Here is a 19,705-nt window from a genome sequence, read left to right on the forward strand (position 1 = left end):
TCGCGGAGCACCCCAAAACTCTTTGACATGCAGACACCTCTGATTGTAACTTTGAAGGCCTCCCATAGGAACCTAACGCTATTAACAGAGCCTTTGTTTCTGCGAAAGAAGTCTTCCATCTCTTCCACCAAAATATTTTGGAACAGTGTCTAGGAGAGCCTCTGGGACAAGACGCCAGCAACGAGGAACAGCTACTGCATTAGGCGGTAGTAATTTGAGGCGCACCGGAGCGTGGTCAGAGTATGTGCGTGCCATATGAATGGCCAGTTTGATCCATGGGACGACACCCCGGGAGCACAACCAATAATCTAACCTCGACCAGGCAGTATGCCCAGCTGCATAAAATGTACCTTCCATGATGGTGGTTTGACCATGCCGCCAAGCAACGACAAGACCGTTCTCCACAAGCAACCCCGAGAGGACTTCACGTGCTTTGTGTATTGATGTGGGAGAGGGTTAGAGCGATCCATGGGAGGACAGAGGACTGTGTTGAGGTCCTCGCCCCATATAACATGTGTGGAACCTATCTTAAGCACATACCCCCAAAGTGTTGTGAAATAGTCTGGATCATCTGTATTAGGGCCGTAACTACAAACAAGTGTGACAGATTGTGTGGCTAAGGTGCCCCAGATGACGCAGCTGCGGCCGGAAGAGTCAGAGTACGTGCCTCCCAATATGATCGGTGTGTTTTTCTTTATTAAGATAAGCGTGCCTCTCGAGTAGGAGGAGAAGGCTTGCACGGAGGCCCAGCGGGAACCAAAGCATGAAGGTCGTGTAGGATCAAGGAGTGTCTCCTGAAGCATAGCTATTTGTATGTGGTGTCTGTCCAAATAAGATAGTATCTGCCGACGTTTGCGTGGGTCACGAAAACCCCTAACATTCCACGTGAGTAGATTAATGCAAGGTGGGGCTATCTGTGTTATGAGTGCTGGGAAGTTGTTGTCTCACAATAATACTGTCAGTACCGTATATCGAAGGACTCATCATGCAAAAGCACGAATGAGAAGCATTGTGACTCAAATGTATATGTGAGCGGTGTATCCAGCATCCGTCACCAGCGGGCCCTGTGGATGAGCGTAACTTAGGTGCAATGTCTCCAGAAGCAATAAACAAACATCGACCCCCCCCCCACCCACATCGACACCCCAATCGTGCCGGGATTTTTCTTCCCACCCAATTACCCAATTAGAAAAACAGGCCAGTCTATACTAACAGGACTAGGCTCCAGTAACCTTAAATGTCTACCTTCACGCGGAGCAAAAAACACCTTGCAACAGTGCAATAAAGAAGGAGTTATTGTCCAAAAGAGTAATCTAGGGGGATCTCCCATAGGGGGGGTACACCAGTGGGCAACAAAATCCTCCCCCATTGTCGTTGGAGAGGGTACTTGGCAGATATAATACATAGATTAAACAACCTTCAGCAACAACGGAGTGGTACTCGTGAAAAGACTAGTCATCGGGAAGGCTATAGTATGCAAAGGGAAAAATTATTCAGTCAAGATGCATGCAGCATCATCACTTATCTGTGGTTGAGGAGTAGGGTATAACGCATTCCAGATTAACAGGAGCGGAATATGGTGAGAGTACATACAGTTTCGTACCTCGTTCAGGGCTCCCAGCTGGAGGGTCGGGGATAAATTCCAGCAGTGTCAATTCACACCCAAACGGGGAAACATCTGCGACAAAGCGAAGGAGCCTCAGTCAGCGCTTAATGATGGAGATTGGGAAAGACATTCCATGGAGTTCCTCGCTTGAGTGGTCTTTTTGATAATACGGAGAAATTTGTCCACTTGCTGTTCATTTGTGAAGAAGTGATGTTTATTTATTTATTTATTTCAAAGGTTTTATATAGCGCTGCTGGACCCGAGAGTATCAGAGTGCTTTACAAGGAAGGTGAAAACAAACAATGAGGTAGAATAAAAAACAAACAAGAAAGCGTTACATTGTGATAGTGAGTTCAAACATGTCTAATGCGGCAGAGAAGCATGGAAATAGAAATTAAAATGTATATAAATGAAGATGGAAAGGAGAGAGAGGGAAGTGAAGCAAGGGTGAGAAAGAGTAGGAAGGAGTATAGAGGAGGAGGGAAGGGAGTGCATAATAAGAGAGAGGGGAGTGACCAGTAAGAGAGAGGGGAGTGACCAGGGATGGTATCGTAATACTAAGTATCACAATACTTTGAACATGTATAGTGTCAGTGACATTAGATACCTCAGTATTTGTTGAGAAGCAGTATTTTAAGTTCTTTTTTGAAGAGATGGTAGGAAGGGTTGCAGCAGATATCCTTTTTAGGGAGTTCCAGATTGTGGGAGCGTTACCAGAAAACACACAGGATTGGGTCTTATGACATTTAAGTCTGCGTGGGATCAGGACAAGTGAGTTTGTGCTTCTCAGGGATCTGGAACAACCTGCTTTCTGAAGTTTTGTTGCAAGGTAGGAAGGGGTGTTTTGGTGGAGAGCTTTGTGAGTGATGCAGGCAATTTTGTATGTTGATCTCCCTTCTATTGGTAGCCACTTGAGATTTTTGAGGATGGGGGAGATGATCAAATTTTCTGCAATCGGAGATGAGTCTAGCAGCAAGGTTGAGGACAGATTTAATTGGGGCAAGATGGATTTTAGGGGTGCAAGTCAAAGTGGCGTTGCCATAGTCGATCCTGTAGAGGACCAGTGATTGGACAACAAGTTTGAAATCTTCTGCTTTTGAGGTGGAGAAGGGTGAAAAGGGCGCTTTTGGATGCATTTTTAATGTGGGGGATGAGTTTGAGATTTTGGTCAATACTGATGCCAAGGGACTTAACAGTATTAGAGGTGGAGAGAGGGCAGTTTAGTGCTTTGATGTCGTTTAACCAGAGTTGGATGGGAAGAGGATTGTTTTTGGGGGAGAAAATTATGATTTCTGTTTTTTTGGGGTTTAGTTTACGATGGTTCAGATGGAACCAGGTGGAACTAGGTTTGAATTTTAGCCAGTGTCTCATTTAGGTGAAGGATGTCTTTGTGAGATTTGATCTTGTAGTATAATTGGGTGTCATCAGCATAGAGATGGTAACTGATATTAGAGTGTTTGAGGATTGTAGTGTAGCTCCTATTTTCCCAATAGGCTCTGCGCATTGGAATAGTACCTACAGCAGTAAAGGCCTAGACCAGACGTTAACTAGGTCTACTACTGTCGATACTAGACTTAATTTTTGGGTTTGCCAGCTAAGCTCAGAGTTCGCTAGAAACTTTCTCGAATGTTCTAGGAAGGAATTAACTCCCCTGATTAGACAAGAAGGGATTTAGTTTCTGACAACCATAGAACATGACAACTTTGCTCTCCCCTAATCAAGAGTCAATCTCATGAGTCGTGTGAGCACAAGGCAATTATTTTACTCAGTCAGTACGTGCATTCTTAGTCTCATCAGAATGTAGAGAAAAGGAAGAGACGGGCGTGTTCAATAAAAGATGTTATTTATTGATCAGTCTCTTTTCTCGTACAAGAGAAATGGATCGATATTATTGCAATACTTATAGTTAAGTAAAGTGCATACATTAGAAGCAATAGTATAAAATAATACTGTAAAAACATTGATATGGTTTCTGAGCCATATGATGTTTAAAATGATTAAAATATATTTACATACACATATACATTTGACTAAACGTACTCAACTGGTGTTTCTAAATACGCCTACCCCGTGTACCTGACCTAAGTCTAATGCGTGGGCGGGAATAGAAAGTTACAGTTTAAGTTAAGTTTGTTTTTGCCAAGTGAATAACTAAAGAATTCTCTAGGAGGGGTTATTCAGTTCTGTACCTGGAATTTAGGATGAATGAGGAATGGTATCTCTTTCTCTGCTCTCGATATTCCAGGCTGCCTGCGAGGGCTGCCCAGAAGCGCCGGTGCTGGGTCTCTCGGCTTGAGATAGCAGCGCGTCTCTCAGCGCGTCAGGAAGGCGGGGCTGCTGCCTGCGGGGTCTGCTTCTGCTCTCGGCTTCGGCAAGTATGGCTGCTCCGTCTTGTCACCACGCGTGTGTTTGCATAGGGCAAGGTCGGCAATATTTATACCTTAAAGGTGCCGAGATTGACGTAAGGATGGACATAGGTACGTCAATAAAGATGTCATACGACTTGCTCGTTAGCACATTCTTTTGCAAAAGTTCTCTGTGAAATCAAAACAATGGCCGCACGGATTTTCCAGGTTGTCATAGGTTTGATTTGTTATGAGAACGTCGTATGCCTTATCAGGGGCTGGAGGAATGTCGCTTGTCTAATTAGATCTCAAGCGTTATGACCTAATCAGATAACACGTTCCTGTGCCGTAGTGTGACTGCGTCAGATAACGGTATCTGCATCATGGGGGATTTCTTGCCTCATGGGCTGTTAGTTAACTAGCTAGGTAGTTTAACCAGAATAGGGTCAGGAATAGGGGGATCGATTCAGAACCTATAGAAATACACGACACCCACTCCACGCTAACTATGGTCATATCTACTAATCTATGCATAGTATAACATAGTACAACATACTATAGAGTATAGTGTATACCTTACCACCCCAAAATACATAAATGCATTTCGAAATTTTCAAATATACTGAAAAATTGCAGTCATATATATTGTACGCACTTAAGCTATGAATTAAATGCAAAAGTAAACACGCATTGTAATGCATTATTGCTTTTTGGTATATGAGAAATACACATGAAATGGCTCTTAATATAGCTATACAGAAAGGAAGGTCGAGACCATTTCATCACATAATAAAATATTTGTGAACATACCAGCGGGCAGCTAAAGTCTATATAAAGTATCTAAAATAGAAATCTTAGTTCTCTAGGAATAGTTTCTTACTTTAAGCAGAAGATCAATGTCCCGGGGAAAAAATATATAGAAAAATATTTTAAGGGCTTGCTGAAAAAAGTTGCTGTCCGTGAACTGGATTGTAATTGTTCATGTGACTTTATTTTTAAAGGTTGAAGGCCGAATTCAGGGAACGCCGTGTGCGAGTTTATTCAAAAGTCTCTATTTCTGTTCCGGAGAGAACATCATATCATTCAGGCTTTCGAAAAAACTGTCAACAGCTTCATGGGAAAGTTCCACTAAGTCGGAAATAGGGGTAACCATGCATTCGTGCGCATGATTGTCTCCATTGACATTCTGATTTGCATTGCTGACAGAAGGTCGTACCTGTTCGATGCTGCTTTCATCTTGAACTTCACTACTCTTCAATCGTAGTGGTGAAGATTCCAGGAATGCCGTCATCAGAATTGGCAGCCTTTGAGGGCAGCACAAAGCGTGAACCTTGGTAGGAACCAACAGTGTATCTGCATCCACCGGCGCATCCGATTGTAGCGTCAGACAGGTGTCTAACACGCATTCTTCTCCGCATAGCAGACACCTTAGTACAGGTAAAACACACCTTTGCCACATTGGTCGAAATGATAGAAACCAAGTCATGTTTAGGTCTCTAAGCCGGGAGAGTCCCAGGATTTTTGATATCCGGTCCCGGTATCCAATGGCTAGGATCGTATCTTCCATTGTCACGAGAGTTTGATCTGTGACATGGGTTGCCATAACGAAAAATAAGGACTAGGAATAGGATTCCTGCAATTAGTCCCAGGATCAGGGGAAGTCCGCCAAAAATCGAATGGACGAAATCTGGAAAAATACCCAGTATGGCTTTGAATGGTGTTAATGCCATCGAAAATACTGTCTTAAATACCTTTGAGACCCCAGTGGTATCAGAAATATTTAAGATTTCGCTCAGGATTTCCGCGAAATGTACGGGGGAATTAGTTGATAATAATGTATGTATCTCTGCAGTCGTCCTTGCGACTTGTAGATCATACGTTTCTTTAGATGACGTGAGCCTTGTAGGCGTCTGAAGAAGCACTGTTTTCATTCTGCTTAAAGTGTCTATTCGAATAGAAGTAATTTTCAAACCGGGCCATGCCCTTGCCTCCCTGTCTGGTAAGGAGCTGGGGAACAAAGAACGTCCACAGCACTTGACCTTCGCCGTCGTGGTGACGAGATAAGGAGTCCCGGGCATAAGACTACAACATCTGCGGTCTACAATAAGAATGTAACTTCCATTATAGAGTCTTTGAAAGAATGGTTCTATTTCAGTTGCAGGTGCGCCTTGCTGGTGACATGAAAGGTTGTATGAATTCCCTTCACAGGCTCCGTGCAAACTAATACCGTTACACAGAAGCGTGCCGCTTAGTGACATAGCACAATTGTTGCCACTAAGAAACACTTTCTGTCCTTTGTTACTGACACATGCATGTGAATAGGGCAGGTTCCAAGTTGTTTTAAGGTACCCCTTTCCCAATTTCTCGTACATGCCAGCCTGTATATATTTTTGGCAGTATTGAAACCTGAAGGTTGAGATTGGAATATTTATGATTCCGTGGATTATCCATTCACTGACAGGTCGTTCTGACATTGTCATTGGTAATCTTTCTAGTTTTTCAATGCTCAAGATTGTATAATCAGCACCCTTCTGCGCCATACCGATTTGTCTATCAGTAAGGTTAAAGATTTGGAATAGTGACGTTGTGTTGATTAAACGCCAAGGCACATAGCCTGAACGCAGATTTTGTAACGTCCAGCCAAGCTGTACAATAGAGCGCAATTGTGACTGACCATGTTGCAATAACAGTAAGTCTTGCGATAATATATCGATTGCTGAAGACACAATGCTGTCCAATGAAAATATTCTGGAGGACAGAGTCATTAACCCATTGTCCACTACAGAAAGTGATTTTTCCAAATTAATACGATCAATTTCACGTATTCTCTCTGCTGTTTCAATTTGTGTAACCTTCCAGGCCTCATTGTATGCTGCATATACAGAGGCTGCTATGAAACGCTTTTGACGCTGTTTGCGTGGTCCCAGTATGAAATCACGCAAGTCAGCACCATCAGTAAGTAAAGTTAGGTGTTGCTTAATTTCAGGCAGTGTGGAAGTTTGTAGCCATTGAAGGCATAATTTGCCCACACTGTAGGTTGTTATTATCCCTGGGTGATGTCTTTGAGGATATCTAGGGTCTGGCCTGGTCATTTTGAAACCCTGTGTTTTATTCAGGAATCTATCTTGACAGTTATTTGTATCTGTGGGCCAGATCAACCATTGTTTCCAATCAGGATGTGTTCTGTTTTGGTTAAGTATATGGCTTATGTCTATTTCTTCATCTGTATCAGAGTTATTGCTAAACATTGTTGGCTTTGGAATAGACAGGTTATTTAAATCTTTGATTTTGGCTAAGCCAAGACAGGTGGTTTGTTGAACAGTGTCATTTAAAAATATCATTTGTTCTGGGATCATGCAGGCTCTAAACAAAGCTTCTATACCCTGTACTTGCCATTCTTTTGTACCCCAAACACTTTTCAAATCAACATTTTTGTCCCAATAATCAAATCCAAATGTATTCATTTTTTCAAAGAATGAATCTGAATATATCAATTTTGTGTTGGTTATCATGGTTTTCATCCCTGTCTTGTTTGACAATTTGTAATAAAATGTTTCAGTATTAGTTATGTTAAAACCTGAAAAATATGAATATTTGTCATAAACTGTTCTAGAGCTCCCTTTTGGAGGTGTAGCACAATGTTCCCATTGATTATAATTTAAAACATTTCTAGGTTGTGCAGATTTATGCAAGAAATGGTTACCATAATGGTTATAGTAATACATACTATCATAATTTGTAGAACCTTGCAAATAATCATGTTTTGTAAATTTAGCAGACATTACTAAGTCAGACATCATATTGTTTATACTTTCAAAGTCCCAATCATCAGCAAATGAGTTTGGTTTTGCAAAGTCACTCAAGGAGATCTTGATTTGGTGTGGATATTTCAGGATCTCGACCGGACCATAAATTTCATAGTCAGTGTTGTCCCAGGCTACCCCACCAGGTATTGGAATTGCTGTGAAGTTGGCTGAAGAAAGTTCTGAAGAAAGTTCTCGTTTCTCGACGTGTGAAGATGTGTGTGGTTTGAGGACCAAGTTGATGTTCTGACTTGCTGTGTCCATTTTAGCATATTTTCCCTCAATGAAGCGTCCCAAGGTAAATACCATGATGAGCCAAAGTATGAGGATAAATGCACCAAAACCCACCCAAAATTCAATCCATGGAGTAACCAGATATGTTTCTTTCAGTTGTTTAAAAAGTTCCTTAGCTTTGTCTTTAAAGGATTTTGATGATGGCTGTGTCTTTTGTTCGCTGAAACCTTCAGAGGAATCATCGAAGTTGATGAAGTAACCAGATGCAGTTCTGTCAATTGTTCCAATTGGTTCAGGATTTTTGTTTCTTGCATTTTCACTTGGAACTTCATTGTAGATTGGTGTGTCTCTGCTAAATGTCTTTATTCGGGTTTTCAGAGGTCTGAGTTCTATTGCATTGTTGCATAGTCCTTGTTGTTCTTCTTTAGGCGTTTCGAATGTGATGAGCCTCTTTGTTAGGACCTCTGTACTGGTAGCAAACCTTGGTGTTCTGCTACTTATTGGGAGTCCACTTGGCCTACTGTTTGTTATCGGCCACATGTTGTGGTTTTACCAGGTCGATGGATACAACTCGGTTCTCCTTTTTTCCAGCAAGTGGCGGTAGTACAACTGATCTTGTCCCGTTGACAGACAAGACAGGAACTGCTTTTCTGTAAGAAGGCCCAAATTCCTTCTTTACCGCGATCTTCTCCCTGACTAGATCCCCGACTTTTGGAATCCAGACAGGTCTTGCTGGGACAGGTGGTGATTCTTCAGTGGTTGTTGGCTGTTGTTTCAACTGTATGTTGCTGAGGTCTTTTCTTGTTTTGTTTAAGTCCTGCAAAATAGCCAAACGGTCTTTGACATCAAAGGTTTTTTCTATTACCACTGAAGTCTGACTATCAAGGTCAGAGATCAACATCCTAGTTCCGAATAATAATTCGTACGGACTGAATCCCTTCAGAGAATTTCTTGGCAAGTTATTTAGACTACGTTGGACACTTATTAGATGTTTGACCCACCCAGCTCCCGAACCTAATGTCCTTTCCATTATAGATTGCTTTCTGCCTTGGTTTTTTCTTTACACCATCCCATACCCTCAGGAAGGAAGTGAGAAGATTCCCGCTGGGCTGTGCTCATTTGGCCATTCTTTCCCCCCCCAGGCTGGATTGCCTGAGTGAAAAAAAAAAATGGTCGAACGTAGCATGCTCTTAGCGTATATGCCATTTAGACTCGCAAATCTTGTATAACAGTCCGGACGTCAGCCGAGTGCTGTGGATCTACATTATAAGTGGAACTAGCCTGTGTATGTTAATCGCAAGCCATTCTTTTTGTTGGTAATATTATCTGCCTTGATACGACGAGGTATTAAACTGCTTCTCTCCCCACTGCGATCTCTGTTGCAGTTTGGGCAGTTTTTTACAAACATGGTGTAGTGCAGGCTCATGCCTGGCCACCAGTACCGTGATTGTAATTCTTCCAGAGAATCTTTTAATTTAAGGTGTCTGAGACCCTCGCCCATGTGTGCGTCTGCGATTAACAAGTGTCTCCTGTCCATGTTTGGAATCACTCTATCCCCCACTCCAGGGATTCGAGCAAAAGGGACGGAGTTTGCATCGATTATGTATGTATAATTGAGTGGATAGTTGATCGGTAACGCTGAGCAGTCGCCTTTTAATGACGTTTTCACCGCCAGCAATGTTTCACCGTCAATGTATTTTAATGTACGCTTTTTTCGATCTACGGGAGCCGGTTTACTGGCTGCCGCTGCGGCTGTTTCAGCCAATGAATTCCCTACAACGTGAACGCCATCACGCTGATGACTCAGTGAGTGAGTCACGTGAGTCTTTGGTAGTTCTTTTTTCAAAAGAGCTACTTGTTCCCAGAGAAGTCTCTGCTTTATTGGTGCATCTGTGTCATCTTTGTAACCGTTCTGAATCCATGTCTGCAAATCCTTGTTATATGCTTTGACGCAGAAATATGAATCTGACACTATAAGTGTCGGGAATTCGCGATCCGCATTATCTAGCGCCATTTTCAAAGCTATTATTTCAGTTTGTAGTTCTGAATTAGTTTCTACTGAGTGTGATTTTGTTAATAGAGGTCTTAGTTTACCTCCGCGCCACACTTCTTTTGTGATCTCACATGTGGGATTGTATGCATGTTCTCCCCAAACGGAGGGTTGAGCATGTCCGTCTGTATAGATTACACAGGCGTAATGTCGTAGAGGCAGAATGTCGATTGGCAGAGGATACGTCTTTTCATATTTTAGATTTTTTAATTCTTCTAGTTCTTAAAAGACTGTCAACCAGGCAATACTTGATAATTCATATCCTCCGTACTGGATTTTCAGATGGGCAATTCTGGATTTTTTGAAGTTGAATTTGTAACCCTCTGCAGCGAAACCAAGTATTATGGTGTTCACTCTTTTCAAGTGAGTCTCCAAGTCATCATCTGTTAAGTAAATGTCATCGACATAAGATAATGCTTCATCATCATATAGTTGTAGTAATTCTGTTACTCTCGCTGAGAATACCCCCGGGCTGTTCTTGTACCCCTGGGCTAACCGACAGAATTGTTTTTGAGTGCCATTCACTGAGAAAGCTGTTAAATATCTGCTCTCTGGTGCTATGTTTTGACAAAAGAATCCATTGGAGATGTCCAAGGTTGTTTTGTATTTTTTGCGCACTATGTTATTCATTAGTGCAGCACTGTGTGAGTTTTGCACTGCAAAAGTTTTGCAACATGTGTTAAGGTGTCGGTAATCCAAAACTAGGCGATATGAATTGTCTGGTTTGGAGACCGGAAACAAAGGATTGTTCATTTGTGAGGTGCAAGTTTCAATCACCCCCTGGTATTCTAGCTGATCTAGTATTTCATTTACTTGTTTTTTAGCTTCTTGCTTAATTGGGTACTGCCTTTGTGCAGTTGGTTGTGATTTTAACTGGATTTTGTGAGGAGGAGAATCCTCATCCCATCCTACATCATTTTTATATAAAGCAGGTGCTAAGGCCACTGCCCACTTTCTAGCAAGTGTATATTTTTTATGAATCGGCATTTCATTCGAGAAGGCAGGCATAATTACTTCTTCGCCATGAGGGCACTCCCTGACAAACTCTGGTGGCCAGTCTTTTTCAGCTAGAAGGATGTCATAACCCTTGGAGAGGTTATCCCAAAATAGTCCCCTTATTTTCCTAGTCTTATCTCCCTCTATACGTAATGTTATCTCGTATATTTTGTGGGGCTTGCTAACTCTGGTATCTGCAGTTTCCACTTGAAGGTATTCATTCGTGTCCACTGTCTCCAGATGATTCATAAGGACTTTGCGAGCTATGCTCACCTCTGCTGCGCTGTCTAGCATTGTCTGAGCCCACTCTCCGTTTTTCAGTTGTGTCCTCAGTATTCTCGGCATTGTTAACTACCTTGATACTGGCTACCTTCTTTTTTGGAAATTGTGATTTCTTTTTCAGTTGAGCAGGTTCCTTGTCTTTGGACTTGGCGTGCTCTTCTGATCGTCCTCTTCTTTCCGATTTCTGCGAGGAATTCTGAAAAGATTGAGAGGGACGTGTATCAATGTCTTGATATCTATCAGGTTTTTTAATATTATCCCTATTTCTAAGGTTATATCTATTCCCAGAGGGTTCACTCTGGGGTGACCTTTGTCTCGGGTTTGGAGATTTCTCTCTTCGCCTAGGAGACCTTCCTCTGGACTGGAATTTCTTTTCTTTAGGATTGGATTGTTTGTTCCCATCCCAGTTCTTTTTTGGTGAATTATTATTATTATTAAAAAACATTTTTTCTGGACTTGTAGTCAGTTGCGGTTTTACTGGTATTCCACCTAGACTATCTCTGCCTAGTTCTTCATAGGATTTTTCTATGATTCTGGCAATTTCAGCTGGTTGGTCTGCTATATCTGTCTCTTTTAACCTCTGGCGGATCGCCACGTTTGCTGCTTCACCTTTTATGTTGGCTAATAATATAGCCGAGACCTGCTTGAAGTCTTTCAGTAATTTCATACCAAGAGTTAAAGCAGGTTCTGGACCGTATTCATCTTGAATTTGTTTTAGCACATCTGGTATCACCGAAATGGATGGAACACCGTGCGTTTTTGTGTAGATGGAAGCAAAGACTGTACCCCAAGTGTCACAGTCCTCAATGTGTGGTGCGATTCCCATTGGGAGACATATAGTCAGAATCCTGTGTTTTTCTAATGGGGTGGTGTCAGGAAACACCGCCTCTATTTGGGTAATTTTCTGTGCCAACCAGAATGGTATTTGTTCCCGTTTAGCTGGAACTTTACCTAGGCAGGATTGGATGTTCTGTGGTGTAATTTTATTTGTGTTCCCCTGGTGAGGGGTCAGCTGTGGTAGTTTAATCGCTGGCTGAATTGTTGAAGTCCGCATTACATACTGAACTAATTGTCTATGAATTTTTAGTAGTTGTTTTAGCTGTATTAACAGCTCTGCTGCAGGCATTCTTTCGATGTCTGGATGTGGTGTGTATCCGGCTAGGACCGGCCACGTTGCTCCTGGTCTTCCTAAAGGACCGAGCCTTGTAATGTGATTGTTATGTTTTAGGGCGCCATCAAATAAGAGCAAATGCTCTTGGAATTTGAGTGGTACTTCCACCTCCTCGAAAGGAGTGTACGTTTCAGGAGGTTCCTCTACTTTGTAATAGTGGAAGTACTTTGTTACAGCATTTGCTGCTGGAAAATGTATCCATGTATAGTATACCTCTGTCTGCCGATATTCGTGTGCCTCAATTACGTATATGACTGTGCCACCTCTAGGTGTCAGTCCATTTTCTATAAGTTTTAAGGTTATAGATCTCCTTTTGGCGACCTGGATGAGTATTATATCCGGGTCTGCTGTTTGCATGGTAGCATCAGCATCTGCTATTTCAGTAGCTAATCTAATTGCCTCTCTTTCATCATCACTCTCTGCCATTTTACAGACAGGATGGTATTATGTTTGTTTGCAGATCAGGTTTCTTATGGAAACAGAGATTAGATGCACAATATTCTGGAACTGTTTTATCCTTCAACGTTGACTAGACCAAGAACCATACATAGGAGTTCCCTCCTGCGAGGTTTTGGAGGATATAATAACCTTTCACCCACTCCAGACGTCTTTGGAGTATTTGGGAAAAGGGGTCTGAGTGAGAAAGCACGACTGAGTTACTCTAAATGTCTTACGTTAGTTTTATCGCCCTTTCCAAACGCGTTGGGCGCCATGTAGTGTAGCTCCTATTTTCCCAATAGGCTCTGCGCATTGGAATAGTACCTACAGCAGTAAAGGCCTAGACCAGACGTTAACTAGGTCTACTACTGTCGATACTAGACTTAATTTTTGGGTTTGCCAGCTAAGCTCAGAGTTCGCTAGAAACTTTCTCGAATGTTCAAGGAAGGAATTAACTCCCCTGATTAGACAAGAAGGGATTTAGTTTCTGACAACCATAGAACATGACAACTTTGCTCTCCCCTAATCAAGAGTCAATCTCATGAGTCGTGTGAGCACAAGGCAATTATTTTACTCAGTCAGTACGTGCATTCTTAGTCTCATCAGAATGTAGAGAAAAGGAAGAGACGGGCGTGTTCAATAAAAGATGTTATTTATTGATCAGTCTCTTTTCTCGTACAAGAGAAATGGATCGATATTATTGCAATACTTATAGTTAAGTAAAGTGCATACATTAGAAGCAATAGTATAAAATAATACTGTAAAAACATTGATATGGTTTCTGAGCCATATGATGTTTAAAATGATTAAAATATATTTACATACACATATACATTTGACTAAACGTACTCAACTGGTGTTTCTAAATACGCCTACCCCGTGTACCTGACCTAAGTCTAATGCGTGGGCGGGAATAGAAAGTTACAGTTTAAGTTAAGTTTGTTTTTGCCAAGTGAATAACTAAAGAATTCTCTAGGAGGGGTTATTCAGTTCTGTACCTGGAATTTAGGATGAATGAGGAATGGTATCTCTTTCTCTGCTCTCGATATTCCAGGCTGCCTGCGAGGGCTGCCCAGAAGCGCCGGTGCTGGGTCTCTCGGCTTGAGATAGCAGCGCGTCTCTCAGCGCGTCAGGAAGGCGGGGCTGCTGCCTGCGGGGTCTGCTTCTGCTCTCGGCTTCGGCAAGTATGGCTGCTCCGTCTTGTCACCACGCGTGTGTTTGCATAGGGCAAGGTCGGCAATATTTATACCTTAAAGGGGCCGAGATTGACGTAAGGATGGACATAGGTACGTCAATAAAGATGTCATACGACTTGCTCGTTAGCACATTCTTTTGCAAACGTTCTCTGTGAAATCAAAACAATGGCCGCACGGATTTTCCAGGTTGTCATAGGTTTGATTTGTTATGAGAACGTCGTATGCCTTATCAGGGGCTGGAGGAATGTCGCTTGTCTAATTAGATCTCAAGCGTTATGACCTAATCAGATAACATGTTCCTGTGCCGTAGTGTGACTGCGTCAGATAACGGTATCTGCATCATGGGGGATTTCTTGCCTCATGGGCTGACTGTTAGTTAACTAGCTAGGTAGTTTAACCAGAATAGGGTCAGGAATAGGGGGATCGATTCAGAACCTATAGAAATACACGACAGGATGAGGGTGAGTGGTTCCATGAACAGATTGAATAGGGTAGGGGAGAGGATGGAACCTTGAGGTACGCCAAGTGAAACAGGTTGAGGTTTGGAGAGGAAATGGCTAAGTTTGATTTGTTGAGATCTGTTTTGTAGGAATGAGGAGAACCATTTGAATACCGTGCCTTCAAAACCGAATCGATCTTTGAGAGTGCTGAAAAGGGTGGGGTGCTGGACGGTATCAAATGCAGCTGAGAGGTCGAGAAGGATAAGTATCGAGGATTCTCCTTTGTCAAGGGAACGATGAATATCGTCCATGATATTAAGCATAGCAGTTTCTGTACTGCATCCCTTTCTAAAGCCGGACTGGAAGACATCGAGGAGGTTGAATGAGACAATATGTTTCTCTAGTTGCATTAGGACACATTTTTCGAGGGCTTTGGAGAGGAAGGGAAGGTTAGAGATGGGACGAAGGTTGTTTGGATCATTGGGGTCAGCTGTGGTGTTTTTGGGAATAGGCGCGATTTGGCCTAGTTGAAGGGAGGCAGGAACACAGCCTGTGGAAAGAGAGCAGTTGATAATTTTAGTCCATATAGGGGCAATGGTAGATTGAAGTTCTTGAGCTAGTGTGGCGGGGAGAGGATCTTTGGAGCGTGCAGAAGGTTTAAGTTTGACAATGATATTAGTGATCAAAGATTCAGATACTGGACTGAAATCGTTCCAAGAGGCATTGTTTTTAGCGGGGGACTTTGTTATATTAAAGGTTTTAAGCAGGAGTAGATCAGGTAGGGAATCAGAGGTATCGGGCGAAGTGGAAGAAGTGATCGACGTAGAATTATGAGTGTTTGGAAGAGTGTGTAGGGTAGTGGTAGGTTGGGGTGAGAGAGGGAGGAAGAGAAGGATAGTTCGATCATGTTGATTTTGTTCGTAAAGAAGCTAGCAATTTCTTCACATTAGTTGGTGGAGGCTAATATTTTAGGAGGGCCAGTGGATGTTTTTTTTTTTTAAATATTGAAAAGTTCTCTAGGGTAGTTTCTGGCTTGATCCAGTTGAGATCGTAGAAAGGAGGCTTTTTCGTTAAATATGTGTATTTTGTACTGGGCTCGAGCAGTTCTAATGATAGTCAGATTGTCCACGTTTGGGTGGGATCTCCAGACCCGTTCAGAATGTCTAAGTGACCGTCTTTCATTATTTAGTTCGGAATTGAACCAGGTCTTAGGGGGTATTTTTTTTGTTGTTCGAGTGTGATAGGAGCTATTTTGTCTAGGGCTTCAAGAATAGAGTTGTTAGAATGGTTGGTTAGGTCATTTGTGCTGTCAGAGAGAGGTGGTAAATCTAAGTGAGCCTTAATTGTTGTTTCGAGTTCGCCGGGAGGAATAAGGTGAAGGTTGCGGGTGGATTTTTTGGATAGTATATTGTTGGGGGATGGGCGAGAGGTAGTTTTGGTCAAGGTGAAAAGGATGAGGTAGTGGTCAGACCAGTCAACCGGAAAAATATTTGTGAGGGATGCTAGATCGTTGTTCGTTATAATGGCATCAAGGGTGGCGCCTTTGTTATGAGTGGGAGCAAGGCAGAGTCGGGACATATTGGTGATGTCCATGGTATTATTAAGTAGGAGACAGCAGGATCAGCATTGTTGATCCAATGGATGTTGTAAACGCCGAGGAAGAGGTTATTAGAATGAGAGAGTGACGATTGTATGCTAAGATCAGTCAATTATTCCGTAAAGGAGATGTTGTTACCTGGGGGGTGGTAGATGAAGTGTAACCGGGTAGTGGGGGAGTCAGGTATGGTGAGATCGGCGCAGAGGTATTCAAAGGATGAAGGGATTAAGGCGAGTCAACCGCCTGTTTGATCGATTCTGTCTTTTCTGATGATATCATAACTAGGGGGGATAAGCATGTCGAGGATGGGGGTGGAGTGGGGGGTGAGCCATGTTTCAGTTAGGACAGCAATATCAATGTCTTCACTGAGAATAGTTTCAGCAATCTCCGTAGCGTGACAGGAGCCAGATCTACAGTTTATCAACATGCAGCCGAGGGAGGTGGGGACTGGTGGTGGAGAGGGGGGACAAATGGGGATCTGTTTAAGTAGTTGAGGAGGTCTGGGGGAGGAGGGAGGAAGGGGGATTGTTTGTTCCTAAAAGAACTGGAATAGACGACAGATGCATCAGGTAGGAGGAGGATCGGCAGTTCGTCATCATGCAACGTAGGGTAGTGGGCTCAGGTGATTGAGAGGGGGGCAAGGGGGGGTAGCTCCAAGTTGTTGGGGGGGGGTCTGGGGGAGGAAGGAGGAAGGGGGAGACTTCTGTTTCCTAAGAGAACTGGGATAGAAGATTTATGACTGAGGGGTAGAATGTACGACGGTGGGGGTGGAGAGATAGTTAAATTCGAGGGAGTGTTAGCTTTAGAGGGTGGAGATGGAGAAATAGTTAGATTTGAGAAAGTTTTAGCTTCAGAGGTTTTTGGTTGAGTACCAGGTTGTGGTTGAGTGGAGTTGTGTGGAGTCACGATTTGTGAGGGTTGAGTGTGTAGGTGTGTTGGTTAAGTGGTGGTAAGAGTGAGGGGTGTTTTTGCAGGTGATAGAGTTAGGCTGAAAGTGTGTAGGTGTGTTGAGGAGGTTTATGTAAAATACAGAGTAGGGAAGAGGGTTCAAGGGACATTTAAAGACCCGCACGGATAAATCCCCTGTCAATACATAATAACAAGCAAAAATCCGTGGGTCTAAAAAACTAACAGTGTGTGTTTATCAAAGTAGAAAACAAGGAATAGATAGCACTAGATAGGAGTCAGTACCAGAAAGATATAAGTATCTCAGAAAGAAGTAGATTCCCATCAGTCACCATGGTGATATTTGTCATCCTTTGGGAATCTCAACCGTACCCTCTAGATGGAAAGGAGAAGGTACTCACAGATCTAATGATACAATCTGTGAATGAAACTTGATGTAGTGCATGTGATAGTGCAGTGTGATAATTAAAATTTGATAACCAAAAGGAAAAATATGTTTATTAGATATCCTTTGGTCTCAAAAATAAAAGAAGTGCGTAGACACCCTTAATGGATGTGTGGGCGCCCTGTTGCGGTCGACATGTTTCAGCCAAACTAAGGCTTTCTTCAGGACCAGATAGTAACAACTACTGCACTTATAGTGAGAAGTAAGTAAAAAATAAATACAACCTTATATCTTTGTATAGCTGTAGATTTGTCAGCCTTTACTTAGATATAGACTCCTGAAAGAAATGAGAGAAATGCATGACAGTGAAATGTAAACATATTGTTTCAACAATGAAAAACACACACACAGAACACATTACTCTTGATAATTGTACATAAGTATTAATACATTTGTTTAGTTTCGATTTTAACTGTTAAACAGAATGAACCTTACCCGTTGATGATCGGGAAGATGCTAACCGCTCCTAGCAACAGCTCAGAGCTTGAGGCAACGCTCTGCAGAAAAAGAATAAAATGAAGGTGCCACCTATAATGACCCTTTTGTGTTTGCACACATCAATTCAGAGGGAATCGAAAGATGTGTTTATTTAGAAATAGAAAGAAAAAATCTTTGCTTATGGCAGGACATTATGACATTGTAGCAAATCAATAGTTGTCTAAATTATACAGGACATACATTCAAGCAATACCTCCATTGTTGGAAAATAGTATCTGGAAGTATAGAGATTCATTACTAATGAATCATGTAAGTGAGCCCTCAAGAAAGAAGGGAGGAAACACAGAGAGGGAAAGGCAGCTCTGTCTTACCTAATCCGTCGTTATCCCGGGCCGGAACCTGAGAATCACCGGCGGTGAGGTTCCGGTCGGGGTAGCGGTTTTTATACTCTGCTGTCAATTGAAAAATGTCTCGCAGCTGTGGGTTCAGCTTTGACGTAGAATCTCTTTACACCTCTATCCCCTAACTTGAAACACTAGATGCAATAAGAAACATCCTGGACCATCAATCAGACTTCTGACATCTCTTGTGGAGAGGTGTGGCTCACTGGTTAGAGGCGGCAGACCTGTAAGCAGAGAATGGCCCGGGACTAGGGTTCAATTCCCAACGCGGCAGGGTCTTGGACCAGGGTCAACAGACTCGATAATTCTCGCCTCAGTGCCTACTCTAATCAGGGAACACACTCGGTAACTCTGGGCATTAAGCTTACCTCATCTCTACAATGGCCCCCCACAGACGCCGGGGATGCCTGGTTTCACCCTGGAGATACCCAGAAAGGGACCATCTTACAGGGAAAACCAGGACGGGTTCCCCAGCGGTCTACAGCGCCAGGACACTCGCGTAGAGTAACAGTGCGCTTTACAAGTATCCCACATTTACATTACATTTACTCGCTATCCACCCCTGTTCCTTTTATCATGGAATGCGCCAGGCTGGCCATGACTGAAAATTTCTTCAAATATGAAGATCAGATATATCTCCAGACATCAGGGACATCGATGGGGAGCGCTTTCGCTCCCAGTCTAGCCAACCTCTACATACACATCTTTGAGCAAGAGTGTGTACTTATTGAGACAAATACCTTCCGGAACAATCTGATTGAATGGAAACGTTATATTGATGATATTTTCGTCATATGGAGAGGTGATTTTGACACTCTGGCGCTATTTCACTCTTGGCTCAATACTCAAAATAATTTCCTAAATTTCACGATGGAAGCCAGTAAAACTCATTTGCCCTTTCTAGATCTGCGCATTTTTCCATCTGCCAGTGGTCTAGAAAGTGAAATGTATAAAAAACCAATGGCCCACAATTCACTTCTTGCCTACGATCGTTTTCACCCTAAATCTGTACGAGATGGATTACCTTTTGGTCAGTTCCTCCGTCTCCGGAGGAATTGTTCCACTAAAGAAGATTTCAATAAACATGCTGCTGTACTTTCACACAACCTACGAGCTAGAAAGTATCCAAAAAGACTAGTTCGATATTCCTATAAGAGAGCTCTCAACAACAACAGAGATGCACTTTTAGAAACTCAAGTGACAAAACCTCCTCTCACACGATTGACATGCGTCAACACTTTCAATACGCACTCTAATCGGATCCAAAAATTGTGCGTCATCATTCGCACATACTAAATACAGGGAACAATAAGATTCCAACCCCACTGTTTTCCTTTAAAAGAGGAAAGAACTTACG

The 19,705-nt window shown here is 42.5% G+C and overlaps 1 protein-coding gene across 1 annotated transcript in view; it reads right to left on the reverse strand.

The window, feature by feature from the left end:
* The window catches only part of TDRD10 (tudor domain containing 10), an 852,263-nt gene that overhangs the window by 689,415 nt on the left and 143,143 nt on the right, over positions 1-19,705 (reverse strand). The gene's annotated exons all lie outside the window — the stretch shown is intronic.

Source organism: Lissotriton helveticus, chromosome 12, assembly GCF_964261635.1.
Source record: "Lissotriton helveticus chromosome 12, aLisHel1.1, whole genome shotgun sequence".
NCBI classification, from domain to species: Eukaryota; Metazoa; Chordata; class Amphibia; order Caudata; family Salamandridae; genus Lissotriton; species Lissotriton helveticus.